Source organism: Kryptolebias marmoratus, linkage group LG12, assembly GCF_001649575.2.
Source record: "Kryptolebias marmoratus isolate JLee-2015 linkage group LG12, ASM164957v2, whole genome shotgun sequence".
Classification (NCBI taxonomy): domain Eukaryota; kingdom Metazoa; phylum Chordata; class Actinopteri; order Cyprinodontiformes; family Rivulidae; genus Kryptolebias; species Kryptolebias marmoratus.
Window position 1 is genome coordinate 22,784,454 of NC_051441.1, and position 16,728 is coordinate 22,801,181.

A 16,728-nucleotide genomic window follows, 5' to 3' on the forward strand; every position below is an offset into this window, starting at 1 on the left:
GCCTCACTCTTCACTTGCATACAGTGATCGACCCATGACTAAACATTACTTTGTGATGCCACCGGGTGGCGCTGAAAGCAGCGTGCAGTTTCCTGTATGCTAACTGCTGCTAACAGAGCTCACAGAGCTAGTTCTGCTGCTTAACAACTAAGACTAAACACAAAACCCTATTCAGCAGATTCTAACCTGCAGTGAGTAAAATATGCCCCCCAAAACGGTAATGGAGTAGCAGAAAGAAAGTTTGCAGTGAGGAAGAGGAGCCGTAGTTTCTTCATCATCATACGGAGCGGACAGAGTTTTTTTTTTTTTTTTGCGGAGCGGACGGAGCAATGACTTATATTTGGGACGGAGTTTGTTCAGCAAACGCGCTGCGGGTGACGTCACCGTTTCCGCGACAACGTTAGTGACGCATAAATTGCGCAACACATATCGATAATGAAATTTGTTGCCAACGCTTTTAATTATCGAATTTTATCGAATTTTATCGATTTTATCGATTCGTTGTTGCAGCCCTAAAGGGTACTATCCTTTTTGACAAGGCCAGTTTCATTAATTAATTGATTTTTTGTAATTTCTTTTTATGTTTTTTGTCAGTCCTAAGTTATATCAGTGACTATTGTGGTTTTTCTTTCTCTAATGAAAGGTAAAAATATATTTGTCCATGTCTATAGTTGACCAAAAATTAGTATTTTGTGTTAATTCAATTTGCCTTTGTTCTGTATTTAATATCTTAAATTGCAATGATGAACTTTAGCATTAAAAAGACAGATAACTGAAGTCCTAGCATTCTTTGAAGTAAAGCAGATTGCACACCACCTGTCATGTCAGAGTTTAAGATTAAGGCCATTTTGTGATGAGAAATCACAGTGATGGCCCTTTTGGTAAAATCTTGTAAATGACATAGTGTGCAATCATTGTGTGGTATTGCAAAATCTGGCACAATCTGTTCATCTCATGACTCTCAGCTACTACCACAAAAAATTAGATAATTTTATGTAAAACTGACTAAGTTATTGCCATTTATATTTTGTAAGATCAGTTGGCTGTGATAGGCATCTTGAATTAAATTGGCTCTAAAAGTTAATCAATCGTGGATGTTAATCCAGTGATTACCTTTTGAAAGTTTAATCAAAATCCTTCAAGTGGTTCATAAGATACTTGAGATACACTACATACAAAAGAACACACACACAGACATACACAAGCAAAAGCATTTCCATCTTCACTTTTTGTTGTGGGCAACAAATTAAAAAATAATGGTCATTTTGTTTTATCTTTTAAAAATAAAAAACAGAAGCTCCTAAATGAAGCATTCTGTGGTTGACTGGAAACCAGACTGCAAACAAAAGCATAAAACAACTGAAACCTTTTTCAGCCTGCTGCTCAAAACAAAAGGCCTTTCTTTTATTTCAAGCTTTCAGAAGAGCTGCACAAAATATCAATGGGAAAATACAACATGGTGTAAAGGAACGCTAGCCTGTTTTCTGTGACCTCACTGTATCAGCACCAGGAGTACAACCACTCAGTTACGTAAACTGCTGAGACTGAGCCTTCACACGCACACCCACACACACAATCAACTAACTGCTCTCTTGTCACCTGCTGAATATAAGTAATTAAATAAGTTACCATTATGGAAAAACTGTAGTAGGATTTAATGTCTTATCAGTGTCAACTATTTGTATTCCTGTTCAGATGAAGACTGGGTTTGCCTGTGCTGTAGCATAAACCAACTTCATTTATTACATAATACAGCAGCTAGAGCAGGTAAAGCAAGCACTGAGAAAGGTTTCAACAAAACCAGATGTTTCACAGCAACATCATGGCAGCATTTTACACAACAAATGAACATCACTAAGAGGCTGTAGGCTGCTCAAAAAGAAAATGTTACATAATAATTGCAAATAATTAAAGCACATCTACTGCAGAAGTCATAATTGCTGGTCCTCGTCTGTTATGTCAGATTCCATCAGGAAGGGACACAAGAATAGTGAAGCATCTGCTGGCTCAAATTCCACAAGTTAACAAGACATTATGACATGAAATTCCTAAATTCAAGTAACATTCATGTGATTGCACCAAAAATTATTTTTTCTATAAAAAGCAGGATTATTGTGTGCAGATTTAGTGTATTGATAATAAAACATGATATATCAATATCAAATTTACTGGCCCTGTCCAGAGAGGTCTGGACTGAAAGACAGAACAGAGGCAATAATCATGACAACACAAGAACAGTCCCTTAGTAGATGAGCAATAGAGGTCGGGGTCTATCATACCAGACAGGACTCAGATCTAGTCTGTGCAAAGATGCCTTTGAGACAGTCCAACACATAATACCAGGATGTAAGATGCAGGCAGATAAAGCATACATGGAACACCATGATCAAGTGGCTGGAATAGTGTACAGGAACATCTGTGTCAAATATGGACTGGAATGGGAAACTCCACCAAGGGTGGCAGAGAATGTCAGGGCTAAGATTCCGTGGGACTTCCAGATCCAGACTGACAAACAGGTGATGTCTAACCAACCGGACATTGTGCTGGTTGACAAGCTACAGAAGAAGGAAGTGGTGACAGACGTAGCAATCCCAAGTGACTGTAGCATCAGAAAGAAGGAGAGCTGAAAGAGGAAATAGAGAGGTTGTGGCGAGTCAAGGTCTCAGTGGTCAACAAAGCACTCGATGCTGTGACCCCCAAACTGGAAGAGTGGCTCCAACAGATCCCAGGAACAACCTCAGAGATCTCTGCACAGAAAATCACAGGTTTTCTCTCTCTGCACCACGGAGAGCGACTATGTCCTTCTGAAGTTTTTCAAATGGACATGAAGTTTAACAAACCAAAAGAACAACAAAAACATTGGCTACATGGTCACTAATGATAAAACAACACAAATTCAAAGCAGTTCAGCATCATGGACAGCAATCAGCTCATTGACACACACTTTATCGATTTCAACTCAGAGCCTGTATCAGTAGCGTTAAAGTTGAGTAAAACTGACACAGCGGCCCACATGTTCACAGACACAATTTCAATATGAAGTACTTAAGTCCTACTCACAACTATTTGATAGGTATACGACGAGCCTTGCGCTCCGCAAACTCGTCCATGATGCTCCGTATGCCCATTTTCTTTGCCTTCTCATTCTCTATAGACAACACTGCATAGTAGCCCAGCCGCCTAGCTTATATCCCCTTTTTTCTCTCTCAGCAGTGATTCATCACTATACCACTGTGCTGGCAGTTTTGGCGTGCCTGAATCGCTGCCAACAAAAAGTCGGGTTCAACTCCAGGACAAGAAACAAAATACGTGTCCAGTTTTTGTAACTTGGCTTGTCCTTGCTCTCTTATTTCCTTTTCTTTTTTGACTTTTCCACTCCACTTTTATGCTTATATGAAGTGCCACTCGTGTTAACTTAGTCCGCAAAAGTGCTCCACCTAGTTTGCAATCTGTTGCCAAGTGACTGATGATAACGTTGGTGGACGGTAAGTGACGAGTTTTACCCAAAATGCACTTGGAGACAATATGAGCGATCCACTTGTAAATGTAAGAGTGAAAATAAAGCCAGTCATGCAGCACAACATTTTATTCAATATTTTACACCTTCTACATTGCTAAAGTCAGTCAGTCTTCTAAAGTTTTTAGCAACCATGAATGAATGTTGACCGGGGAAACCTAAAAAACCCCTGCATAAATGTGAATGATGAGTGACATTAAACAGTCTGTACAGTGCCCATACTCCGGCCTCCTGGATACAATCATGGGAGGGCTCGCCTTCCCCAGTTCCTCATTTATAGAAGAGGCGGAGCTCCCTTAAGTCTTTTCTCCTATCCGGGCCACTCTGGGCCAGTGGGGTGCCGTCCTCCCATACCCCCCTGAAGCCCCACCCCTGGAAAGGACCCCAAACATCAAGGAACTTGTGAGGAGTGTGTAATGAAGCATATCCAATCTCCTCAAGACAAATACAGGAGACCATATCATTAAAGCTGAACTGAGACATGTATTGAAGCCAACATCAGTGAAAATATAGCCATAAAATGTGTTTTTTGTAGAAATTTTAAATAAAAAATAATAAAAAAAAACCTTCTTATTTTGTAATTCTGAATATTGAAGAAACCACTTGGGTGCTTTCGGCTTTTTCCATGGCCACCAAGTGTGACGTCCACTGAGACACTGAGGTTTAGCAATTCCTCAGTGAGTGGATGAATACCGGTACAATGTAGTTTAGTTTGTTAGAATTAATTGTTTGAACCGGCGAGAAAATACCACTAGAGTTTCATTTTTTGGCTTCCTGAAAGATAAAAACCTTCCTCAGATTTGGATCCATATACTTCGATGTGGGAATTACTATCAGAACTTGGGTTCGGATCACTTCAAAGAGGAGCACTGCTCCGCCCCTCATTACTGTGGGTGCTGGCTTCACGCAAAAATAACAGGACCCTTTGCCAGCAGCAGTCCTAACTATTTTTAATTTTAAAAGAAAGGCAAATGGAGAGGAGGACATCTCCACAGAGAAGGAGATGAGAGACAGGAAGTTTTACTCTAAATGACGTAACGTGACGTGAATTTGCGCTGTCATTTAAAGGTATGAGCTGCTTACAAGCCGACAGCCTGAGATCAGTTTGTGATTCAGAGGAGTTTGTTGTTGATGAAAAAATATAGACAATCCAACAAATGTCATAGTCTGAAACTGCTGTTGAGTAGTTTACTCTGGTTACAGTTCATAAATGGTACTCTGAAGCGTGCTCACGTTGTTTACAATTTAGCATCTGGTTAGCATCGTTAGCATAGGGTTAGCTTCGAATTAGTGACGTTAGCTCTCTCCTGCTGTCTTTATGTTGATTTGAAGTGTTGTGTACTAATGTCATGACAGTGATCTAGGGGTAATCAGTTCTCACTGTTCCACATTCCCTACTTGATCGTTATGTGCATTGTTTTCTCGGTCATGACGATCCTGTTGATCATCATAATCCGAATCTGAAGAGTTTTCATCTGATTCTGGAGATCCAGTAGTCGGTTCAGGATCATACTTGTATGGTTGTACATCCATTACTCACACAAAGTCGTCCAACAGTTCTTGATATTCAAAAAAGACTACTTCTTCCATTTCCACTAGAAAACAATTGGACAGCAGCAGCGTTCTTGGCCTGCCGGGGCACAGCACCCCACAAATCACCCACTTTGTAAATTATTGACTTAAATGCTAAAAAATTTAACTTTTAGGTCAGATAAATGGGTCCCTGGAATGTTGTGGGTATGTGTTTGACTAAATAATATTCATGAAATGTCAAACGTTTGAAAACTGATTTCAGTTCAGCCTTAAGCCATTTTTTGAAACAAGGAGGGTTAGCAGATTTCCATTCCCTGAGAATAACTCGCTTCGCAATAACCAAACCTAACATGAGAGCCTGCTGTAGAGGTGTGGGAAGGATAAGAGAAAAGTTAGAGCAGCCCAATATTATCAGAAGGTTATCAGGTGTCAAATGTCTGCCGTAAATATTACTAGAAAATTGAAAAATCTCACACCAGAAGTTTAGGGCAGGAGCAGGAAAGATGGCCCAGAGTGTCATCATCTGATTTGTATTTGTCACAAGTGGGAGAAGCAGAGGGAAATAGTTTAAGTTTGGTTTTAGAAAAATGTAGCCGGTGGATAACTTTGAATTAAATAGGCTGAAGTCTAGAATTGATTGAACAGGTTTTGATTCTAGACAGACTCTGATCCCAAAGCTCAAAATCTTGCCAACAGTGTCAGAAGTCCAGGCCTCTTTGATATGGTTAGAAGAGGAAGTCGAAATGAAAAGATTGACAAAATGAGAAATTAAATGTTTAGAGGTAGGGGGGGTTATTATAAGCTTATAGAAGCTGTGCTGCTTAGGTAAGATTTCAAACCGAGGGAAGTACTGTCTGACAAAATTACAAACTTGCAAGTATCTAAAAAAATGGTAATGTTTATCCCAAGATATTCAAAGTAATCGGTGGAAACTTTGAACAGCAAGTTATTAAAAAAGCAGTGTTCAGATCATCCAAGAGAGGCATAAACAGACTGTTGTCCCAGTTAATAGTGAAACCGGAAAGCTGTCCAAATTTCTTTATTAGCATAAGGAGCGGGGTAAGAAAGACTGACATCTGAAAGAGTCAGGATTACATCGTCTGTGTACAGGGCAATGGGACTGTCTGTAGCATAGTCTGAAATGCTGGCGATCAAAGAGTTAGCCCTGATGGAAATAGCAAGGGGTTCCAGGGTGAGAGCAAAGAGTAACGGCAAGAGGCAACATCTCTGTCTGGTTCCACGATGCAATAGAAAAGGAGTGGACCTGAAGGACTGAGGACTTGGGCTGAGCATAAAGCATTTTTAGGAGAGTCATACATTTTTCACCAAAGCCAAATTTTTTGAGCTGAACTAAAAAACGTTTTGAAGCCAACATCAGTTGAAAGAAAACCATAAAATATGCTTGTAAAATTTTCAAAAAAAAAAATATATATATATACTATTCTTTTTTAATACCAAACATTGAAAAAAAACACTCAGGTGTTTTTGGCTTTTCAGTGACTACCCTGATGTGTGTCGTCCACACATGTGGAAAGTACTATCAGAACTATGAGGAGCAAGCTTCGACCCTCATTAATGCAGTGGACTGGCTTCACACCAAAGACGAGGGACCTTTTGCCAGGAGCATGATGTAAACGCACTATGTCAAAGGTATGAACTGCCTACAGGCCTGAGATCAGTTCATAATTCAGCAGTTTGTTATTGATGAAAACATATAGACAATTCATGTATGATTTAACAAATGTCATAGTCAGAAACTGTTATTGATTAGTTTACTCTGGTGTGACAGTTCCTAAACCCTACTCTGAAGCGTTCTCGTGTTTTTACAAGTTAGCATCCAGTTAGCATTGAGTTAGCAATGTCTCCTGCCAGTGTTATTGATTTGACGTCGTGTACTGATGTCATGACAACAATTTGGGAGTAATTGGTTCCATTTTCCCAATTTGGTTGTTATGCATGTTGTTTTGTCAGTCATAGCAGTCCTTGTGATCATTACAATCTGAATCTGAAGAGTTTTCATCTGATTACAGAGATCCAGTTGTCGGTTCAGGTTCATACTGGTGTGCTTGTATATCCATTACGCCCACAATGTCTTCTGGCATTTATTCATATACAAAAAAGGCTTTTTCTTCCATTTCCATGAGTAAAAAAACAGACAGTAGCAGCATTCTTGGTTTTACAGGACTCTTAAGGGGCCAGCGGGGTCATAGCACACGTCATGAACACATGGCAGCAGCTTTTTTTTTTAATTGAGAGGGGGGTTAAATTTCCAATTAAACGAAGGAGCATAAAGGTTAAAGTGGATCAGAATTAAGAGAAACGTGTGGTCTGAAATTAGGATGCTGTGATACACTGAGTCAACAGCCCATGAGATGAATTTAGATTCAGTTAAAAAGTGGTCAATCCTGGTAAAACTACCATGCATGGGTGAAAAGAAGGAGTATTTTCTCCCGTAAGGATGCTAAAGCCTCCAAATGACAACTAAGTTTAGTAACTTCATGAGCTCGTTTAGAACTGCCACTGATTCACTGATTTTCATTTCAGAGGAGAAACTCCTTTATTGAAGGACCTATGTAGCACATATCTCCAACCCGAGTCTGCAGACATGGAGTTGGAAATAAACGGAATGATCTTGCTGATAAGAATTGCATCCCCACTAGCCCTGGAAGAGAAATTGGACTGGTATACCTGCGCCACCCATGAGGATCTTAAAAGTCTCTGCTCAGTTGGCTGAATATGAGAATGCTGTAGAAAAACAATATCAGATGAAAGGGATTTTAAGTGTGAGAATACGTTTTCCCTTTTAAGCGCTTTGCCAAGCCCTTTAAAGTTTCAGGAAATAAAAGTAATAGGACTTACACCTGGCTTATCCTGCATTTAAAATAATGAGATAAAGATAATGGCTGACATTATCAGATAATAAGTTTCACAGCGAGGATACAATACCACATTTAAATCAACTAAACCAATCAAACATAGTGCAAATGGTTAAACGTTTGAAGTAATAAAGTAAACTATTGCCACGCCTTTTGGCAAGCTCATCAGTACCAATTTTCATGATTTTGAGTTAGGCATGCCAATTCTTGGTGGCATTCCCCTCACATTCCTGCCTGAAGACACCTCATATACACTGAAACTGCAAAGTCAACTGCACTCTTGTCAGCCATGACATTTGACCTTGACACCATAACTCACATTGATGTCACTAACAAAGTCCAAATGGTTCTCTAAACTGCTGATGATAGGTTTGTAAGTTCTCCAAGTGTCACATCAGAGCCTCAAAACTGGTCAACAGCTAACTCCTTTTCTACTACTCTGGAGCACAACCACCAGGTTATGGAATAGACTGACACTCTCAACAACAACAACAAAGTACGCAAAAAATTACACCAAAGTACAAGACTCTCTCAGTTGACTCTATGGACTGTGACCTGACCACGATTCATACAGTGCAGGTTCCAACTCCCCCTAATTCACCACCCACCTTTGTACAGGGGTACAAAATTTCCCTGGCATCCTACAAACTTCTCCAGGAAATCATGAACAACCTTTTGGAAAAAGGCATATTCCGACCATGTAACAGTACCTACTCGGCCCTCTTGCAGCCAGACTTGAAACTCTATGAGAAATGGAAGTTCACTATTGACACGTTGAACCAACATCTTCCCCTGTCAAGGTGACTCATGACTTGACTGAAACAGGAACTCCCCAAGGTGGAAGATGCCAAATAATTTTTCATGTCAAGTCTGGGTTCTGGACAATCCCAGTGCATGTCAGACCAACACAAACTGCCTTTCACCTTTGATAACTGTCAGTACACCACCAGGTGTCATTTTTGTCTATGCTAACTGACCTGCTGAATTTAACATTTTCTTAGATAAAGCATGCCCTGATGCTGGTGCGCTCAGAACTCTCAACAATGTCATTAACATTCTCCTGCATCAACCCACACCGGAAAGACACCTGGCTGAGTCGACTTACGGGCGCTGGTGCAAAGATTTCCCTCTTAAAGTGTCAGTGGTGCAAGACAAAATTTAATTTTGTTGATATTCTTGTGGGTCCACAGGGAATCCAACCACAACTGAGGAAAACCAAAGGCATCCAGAACATTAAAGCTCTGACTAATGTCTCGGAGCTTCACATTTTCTTAGTTGTCAGCAACTAATCTCATCAATTAATTGAAAACTATGCTGATTTGGCAAAACCTTTGACTTAACTACTATAAAATAACATGTCTTTCATCTGGACTGAACCACAACAACAGGCTCTGGAGAGGCCTTGAAAACCAAACTGTGTTCAGCTATATGTCTGGCTTTCTCTAACACCGAAAAAGAGTTTCACCTCAAGGTTGGTTTCTCCAACCAATTGTCTAAGCGCTGGTCTAGTCCAGATATATGACCAAGACAAACACGTTGTAGCATACACTGGAAAAACTCAGCTAAAGTACTCCAATTACAAAAAAATTCTACTAGCCACTGTTTGGACAGGTAAACAATTTTCAAACTACCATGGTGGTCAGAAGATCATGGAGACATATCAACCAGTCACCTTCCTGAAAAGCTAATGCATAAGAGATGGCATAGTAACCAACGCCCATGTGGCATAATGGTCAATGGCATTTCAAAGTTTTGACAATGAAGTCAGCTACACCCAGAAAAAAAAGAGCCTTCTCTGCACAGATCTAGCTTATTGTCAGCAGTGCGGACCCTAACCTTCATGCCCATGAACTGACTTCTGGTCCCAGGGGACCCACATCCCAATACTTTGATCAGAACATCTGTAAAGATATGATCACTGCTTACGTTAATAGCTATTCATTCCATCACAACACTGAGCTCAGTACAGATGTTGATGTTGTCTGGCTTCACACTAGCCCACAGGACTCTCAAAGCCTCTGTCTAAGATACTTGTCTACCCTAAGGACAAAGCACAAATTGACCAGTGTGGTGTATGCAGTTCAGTACAGCGAGGGATGTCCAGACTTCTATCTTGAAGAAACCAAACAGCTTCTCCACCAACAGATGACTCAACACAGGAGGGCCAGCTCTTCAGGACAGGACTCAGATGTGCACCTACACCTCAAGGATAAGGGACACTCCTTTGAGGACCAAAATGTTCATATTTTGAACCGAGAAGACAGATGGTTTCAGAGTAGGGAGAAGGAAGCCATCTATGTCAAACTAGAGAAACCAACTTTAATCAGAGGAGAAGGTCTCAGATTTCAGCTTTCAAAAATCTACAATGCAGTGTTAAGCCTGATACCCAGTCAGTTTCACTCTAATAAACACCTTCATTCATGTGATCAAAGTGACCCATTTGTGAGTCAGGCAAACAAAGACCCAAATGAGCCTCTATTGTGACGAGGGTATTCTGCATGTGAATTCAGCTTACATAACATCTCAGCTTTAAAAGCTTGAACTCCACACACTCTGCTTTTTGAATTGAGATAGCTCCTTGGATGAGAAGTGAAATGTCTTAATACAGAATAGAAGTCCAGTTGATTTTGATTTCTAACCTTTCTTGGATTTACCATGTCCTGGATGATAGAGAATCTACACCAGGAATTTTGCTACAATTAAGAGGTCTCTTCTGATCTAAATTCTAAAGTGGACCTACTTTTCAAAGTGATATTGTCCAAATTCATGAGTGTGTAAAATCTAAAACTTAGCTCCTGTTCAAACAATTCTCATGTGTTAGGTCATTTACCATCAAAGTCCTCCATTAATTATTGTGTTTAAAGTATTTATCCTGTTCGATTAATTTAAAGGTAACATAGCTTGTTGAACATTATCTGGGTCTAAATTAGTGCAATCACCCAACACCAAACATTCTGAAGATTGTTTCCAAATTTTTAGTGTTCCCTTTTTTGTTGTTGTGTTGATTGAATTATATTTTTGTGTTGATTTAGTTTTTTTGTATGTTTGTTGAATTATATTTTCATTTCTATCACTTTTTATAATAAAATCTACAAAATTTAAATTTGGTCTTTTTAATCCTAATAGGTATAAACAAATCAGTCACTGTAGTTGAACAGATTCAGACCCCAGTTGATCAAATCTAAATAATAAGGGTAAATAAAAGAAAATAATCTAAACATTACTGATAATTCCCATAGGATAGTTCAATCTTTAAGATGGATTTTCCAATCCCCTGGTGCCATGATAACAAGAGACTAAGAAAGAAGTCATTTTGTATTTAGACACATTACGGAAGAGGAGATGGAAGAGTTGCTTAGTACGGTCAATCCAGATAAGCCACATAGAATAAACTATATGGATGGTAGGTTTCTTAAGATCTTGGCTAAATTAATAGCCAAGCCTTTAAGTCATATTTTCAATCTGTGTTTTGATGAATGTATCTATCAAGAATCATGGAAAATTTCAAAAGTTAAACTGGTGGTTAAGAACTTGAAAGAATCTCTAACAGGGCAAAACAGCAGACCTATAAGTCTTTTACCAGTTTTAAGTAAGTTATTGGAAAGAGTTGTGTTTAAACAGATTCAACATTATTTTTACACAAATTGCATTTACTCTGATGTTCAGCATGCTTTTGAAGAGGGTTACTCTACAAGTACAGCACTAACTGTTCTTACTGATGATTGGTTAAAACGAATTGATAGAAAACAACAAGTTGGTGTTGTATTTCTAGACTTCAGTGCAGCTTTTGATATTGTTGATCACGAGTTATTACTTACGAAACTGTCAGCTTATGGCTTTAAACAATCTGCTATAAGCTTCATGAGCTATCTTAGGGATAGGAAACAATGTGTTATGTTTGATGGTATCTGTTCAAATTATTTAACCCTTCCATGTGAAATTCCACAAGGTAGCTGCTTAGGTCCTCTGCTCTATAGTATTTTTATAAATGACATGTCATTTGTATTAGATGATGCATACATAACCGTATATGCTGATGATACAACAATTTATGTGTCTTCTGATAGTTTAGATCAAGTAAATGTGGTATTACAACAAGAGTTATTGTCTATTTCTGAGTGGGTAATGGACAGCAAGTTAAAACAGAATGTTTCAAAAACTAAGAGTATGGTGTTGGGCTCTAAATTTTCTGTAAGGCAAACTCACAAGTTGAATATCTCTATACAAAAACAATTAATAGAACAAGTTGAAGAAGTCAAGTTACTGGGAGTAATAATAGATGAAACTCTCTCATGGTCTACACAAATAAAAAAAGATTGTGACTGAAATGAGCAGAAATATCGCTATAATTCGTCAGAATTCACATTTTATGGTGAAATTTAGCTTCTTCGCTCTTTTCTCTGTGGTTGCTATTGGTAACCATGAAATAACATTTCACGCCATACAGCTGATCAATGTTATTTCATGGTTACTAATGGCAACCACACAGAAAAGAGCGAAGAAGCTAAATTTCACAGAGGCAGAACTTGATATGCTGGTCAATGAGGTGGAGAACAGAAAAAATATAAGTTTTGGGAGCCGCAGTCGTGGCATTACAAATAAAAGGAAGCATTGTGAGCGGCAGCACATTGTTATCACAGTTAATTCAGTGAGTGGGACAGAGAGGACCGGGGCCGAGGTGGAGAAAAAGTGTTCAGATTTTAGGGTGGAGGCAAAAAAGCGACTAACCGGCCACTGCCAGGGCATGTCAGCTACAGGTGGGGGTAAAGGTGTACCGAATTGACACCATTTGAAAGAAGGACGGAAGGTGTCGTGGTAAAAAAGTGATTGAGCGCGCCCCCACGAGGGAGCGCACACAGGTGTGAGCAGCAATAAAGTGTGCCTCCTCTGCGCTCTGGTGCTTTGGAAAGGGAAACAATAAAAAGTCATCACTGACTGTGTTGCTGTCAGCTAAGCTAGCAACGTGCCTTAACTCTTCTGCAGCTGTCTGAGACATCTCTGCTAGGAGTTCACTTCCTCTCACACGAGGCGTTCTCCTGAAACGGCCGAGAGCGCAGGCATGAACAATCGATCTGCACATGGATCCTGCTCCTTCCTGGTTATTGAGAAGCTGGACCAAGAAGACAGCCTCCTCATTTGCATACTGAGGAGGCAGAAATGTACACGTATTTTTTTAAAAAAGGGGGAGGAAATGTCAAAAGAACAAACGCTTGTATAAGGAAAAAGCAAAATATAAACATTACTTGATGAAATGCATGTGTAAGGAAAAGACAAAAGCAAAATAAATATATTTCTGCTTTTATTTTTGATTATGTCGGTTTCGGTCCTCCATATTTCTGCCCCTTTCCTCCACTAAATAAAAGTTGTCCAGAGCTACAAAGCCTGTTTTAAGATTTAAATAAGGATATAAAATGGGTAAAATGCTACTCACTATTAAGTTTTATATAAATACAGCATATAAAAAAAATAATTTGTTATATTCTTAAATAAAAAAACTAAACTAAACTGTTGCTGATGTAAATTTACAGTCATCCAGGACATGGCTAATTCAAATGTGGACTTTGTCAAGTCAGTAAAGAAATCTAGAAAAGATGCCAAAGAACAGAACAGGTACAAAAAGGAAAACAAACTCAAAAACACTGCCACCCATAAGCTGCTGAAGTATTTGAGAAACTCAAAAAGATTTTTTCCAAACAGAGCATCTAAACCATTTCAAACCCAACCAGACTCTCAGACAGAGGCTGGTCCATCATGAAGACAAAACACCCAAACTCACACTGAGAGGAGTGATGTATGCAGTTCAGTGTAGTGAGGAATGTTTAGTCTTCTTTGTTGGAAAAACTAAACATCCTCTCCACAGATGAATGGCTCAACACAGGAGTGCCAGCTCAGGGTAAGACTTAGCTGTGCACCTACACTTCAAGGATAAGGGACACTCTTTTGATGACTAAAATGTTCATATTTTGGATAAAGAAGACAGATGGTTTGAGAGTAGGGTGAAGGAAGCCATTTACATGATGATTCCAATAACTCAGAACATAGTAATAGGTTTGTAAAACTGCACTTTGCCTTTTGCTTCAGCAATTTTTAGTAAATGTGTTCAAATGTTTAGTTTTCAGAGAAAGACCACATTGTGCAGCTGTAAGTGAAATTAATGTTGGTGTACACTAACAAACTATTGATTGATGTGTTTGATCCTGGTCTTAGTATAATTCTTTTTCAAAGTTTGTATTCTCATGCTGCAAAAAACTGGACAAGAGAACTGCTACAATTAGCTTTTCCTAGTGTGGTTCTAAATATAAATATTAATTTCCATATGACTTTTTGTATAAGTGACAAAGAGCTGCTGCAGAGGAACCAAATAAACACATGTGGCTCCAGATCCACAGGTTGCAGATCCCTGTCTTACAGTTGATGATACAAAAATATTCTAGAGTCAGTTCTGAGGCCATCTGTATGACAGCTGAAGCTTAACTCAAATTAAGTCATCGATCCCAAACAGCAGCAGATCTATGGCTGAAAAATGGAGTCAAAGTCTTGGATAAGTTTGAATCTCAGCTCACTTGAAATGCTTTAGTCTCTAAAAGAGCTGTAAATAAACAGATGTGTAAATAGTTATTAACCAATCTGAAACAATCTCATTGGATATCAGTAAACAGTACATACAATAACAATAAAGATAATACTTTTCTGTCAATGTTGTACAAAAGAGTGAGCTAAAACTTCACCACAATGAAGTGAGAGACTAATCAGGTCAAAGTAAAAACTTTTCTTCACATTTTAACTGCTAAAGATGGATTGCTTTTGTATTTGGCCTAGTTTTTAGGTACAGAAACATTTTTATTTGAAAGATGCCATGCTGTTTATAGGCCAGGACTGTTTTAATGCCCTATCCAACACCAAGATATCGGCTCAGCCTAAAGACACTTTGAAACTCCTTAAAATGGGAATAATTTGGTCCAGTGGCTGAACGTAATAATGCAAATGCTGCTTTTCAGGACAATAAGTGATATCAAACTGTTTATTTATCACACACAGCTGAAAGCATGGGAATAAAGTTTGTGCCCATGTCTGTGCATGGATATGTGTTAGTTTGTCTATACTGTTAGTAAAAAGTAAAAAGAAAGTAAAAAATTGCATACAGTACATTACATTAACTTTTGGAGCCAATTCATTTCAAGATGGTCATCACAGCAAGTCAGCATTCACAAAGATGGCTACAATTCTGTCAGTTTTCCAGATACTGAGCTAAAATCTGAGCTGAGATTGATTCACAACACATTTGAGATTTTGAAATATCTCGCGTTGTTTTTAAGGTTTGACCAAAGCAGCTACAACACCATCATTTCTCTTTATAAAATGATTTTAGTTTACAGTTCTGGCCTGAAAGGCAGTGGGTGATATGGATTCTTTCAAGGAATGCTAGGCATTTGGTTACAAGTGTTTCTCCTTTATTCACCTGTCACAAGCTCAGGCTTTCCAGTTTTGTAACTCTGTTCAGTTAAAAAAAATGCACCAAACCCCACAACCTTTAGACATTAGACCTTAAAGAACCTTCAAAAATCTGAGGGATGAAAAACTGCAGGAGAATCCGAAATAGAACAACAGCAACGCAGAATGTTTCTGATGACTTGGAATGAGAAGTTGGCGGAGGAAAAGGATTGCGTCACTAGCAGACGCTGACGTCATCGTGTTTGTTAATAATACGCAGGCCGATGCGGCTGATCGGCAGTCACCCAAAGGCCCTGCCTTCTACACAAAGACCTGGAACCCCGTCCCCCCACCCAGTCCCGGACATCAGGCCGGATTGTCCGCAGTCTCCTCCGCCTCGGCAGAGCGCACGAGCCGCAGTGTGGATGATGCTGCTGCCATCCACCGACACATCCATCACAAACACATCCACACAGCGGACTCAGCCTCCTCCTCCTCCGGCCTGCTGTATTGCAGCATCCATCTGATGCTTACCTTTCAGATGAACATCCACGCGGGCATTAATCCATGATCCGCGCGCTCCAATCCGCCTCAGGGTCACGTTTCTCCCTGTGGTGCGGCGCAGAAAGGGCGAGAAAAAGCGAATTATGAAGAAGCAGCCCGCGTCCTATCGGTAAGAAGGAGATGCGCCTGCCGAGCCCATCGACGCACGATGATCCGGAACCAGGATCCGTCAAAAACGAACCTCCTCCCCCCTCTGCGGAGCCCCTCAACGTGAAGCAAAACAGCGGCTCTGTTGTGTTTTCAGTTGCCTAGTTGTCCATGACAGAGCGGGAGAACGTGCACACACACGCTGCTCGGTCTTATTTAAAGAGATAGGGGCAGGGCGAGTGGAGCGGTGCTGTGCAGCCAGGATGGCTCTTATGCAACATCAGCTGCAGCTTCTATTGGTTCTACTCTGTGAAACCTCGGAACCGGACAAACGGTTTCACATTTTACAGAAACAGAGAACCAGATAAACTCTTCCTGACTCCACACAACCGGAAAACGTACAAAAAATAAAATAAAATAAATTCTGACTCTACAAAAGCAGTAGAACCTCAGAAATTGTTTCTGACTTTAAAACCAAGGAACCAGAGAAACTGTTTCTTTTTTTTCCTTCTAAAGTTTTACTTTTAAAACAACATTCAGAAACAAAAACAAACACTCTCCACTCTGCCACCCACACCTAATATACAAATGTAAAGAAAAAGAAATACTTAAGTGCTCAGTCCACAACAATCATATATACTGCATCTCTGACATAGGACAGAAAAGGACACCAGGTTATTTCAAATAATCCAGCCTGAACAGACAAAGTTTGCCTAATTT

The 16,728-nt window shown here is 39.6% G+C and overlaps 1 protein-coding gene across 1 annotated transcript in view; it reads right to left on the bottom strand.

The window, feature by feature from the left end:
- Nucleotides 1-16,279, bottom strand: part of fbxl16 (F-box and leucine-rich repeat protein 16) — a 77,102-nt gene extending 60,823 nt beyond the window's left edge. The window contains exon 1 of the mRNA XM_017434637.3: nucleotides 15,892-16,279. The gene's annotated coding sequence lies outside the window, so the exon portion shown is untranslated. The remainder of the gene's footprint in view (nucleotides 1-15,891) is intronic.
- Between the last annotated feature and the right edge of the window lie 449 nt (nucleotides 16,280-16,728).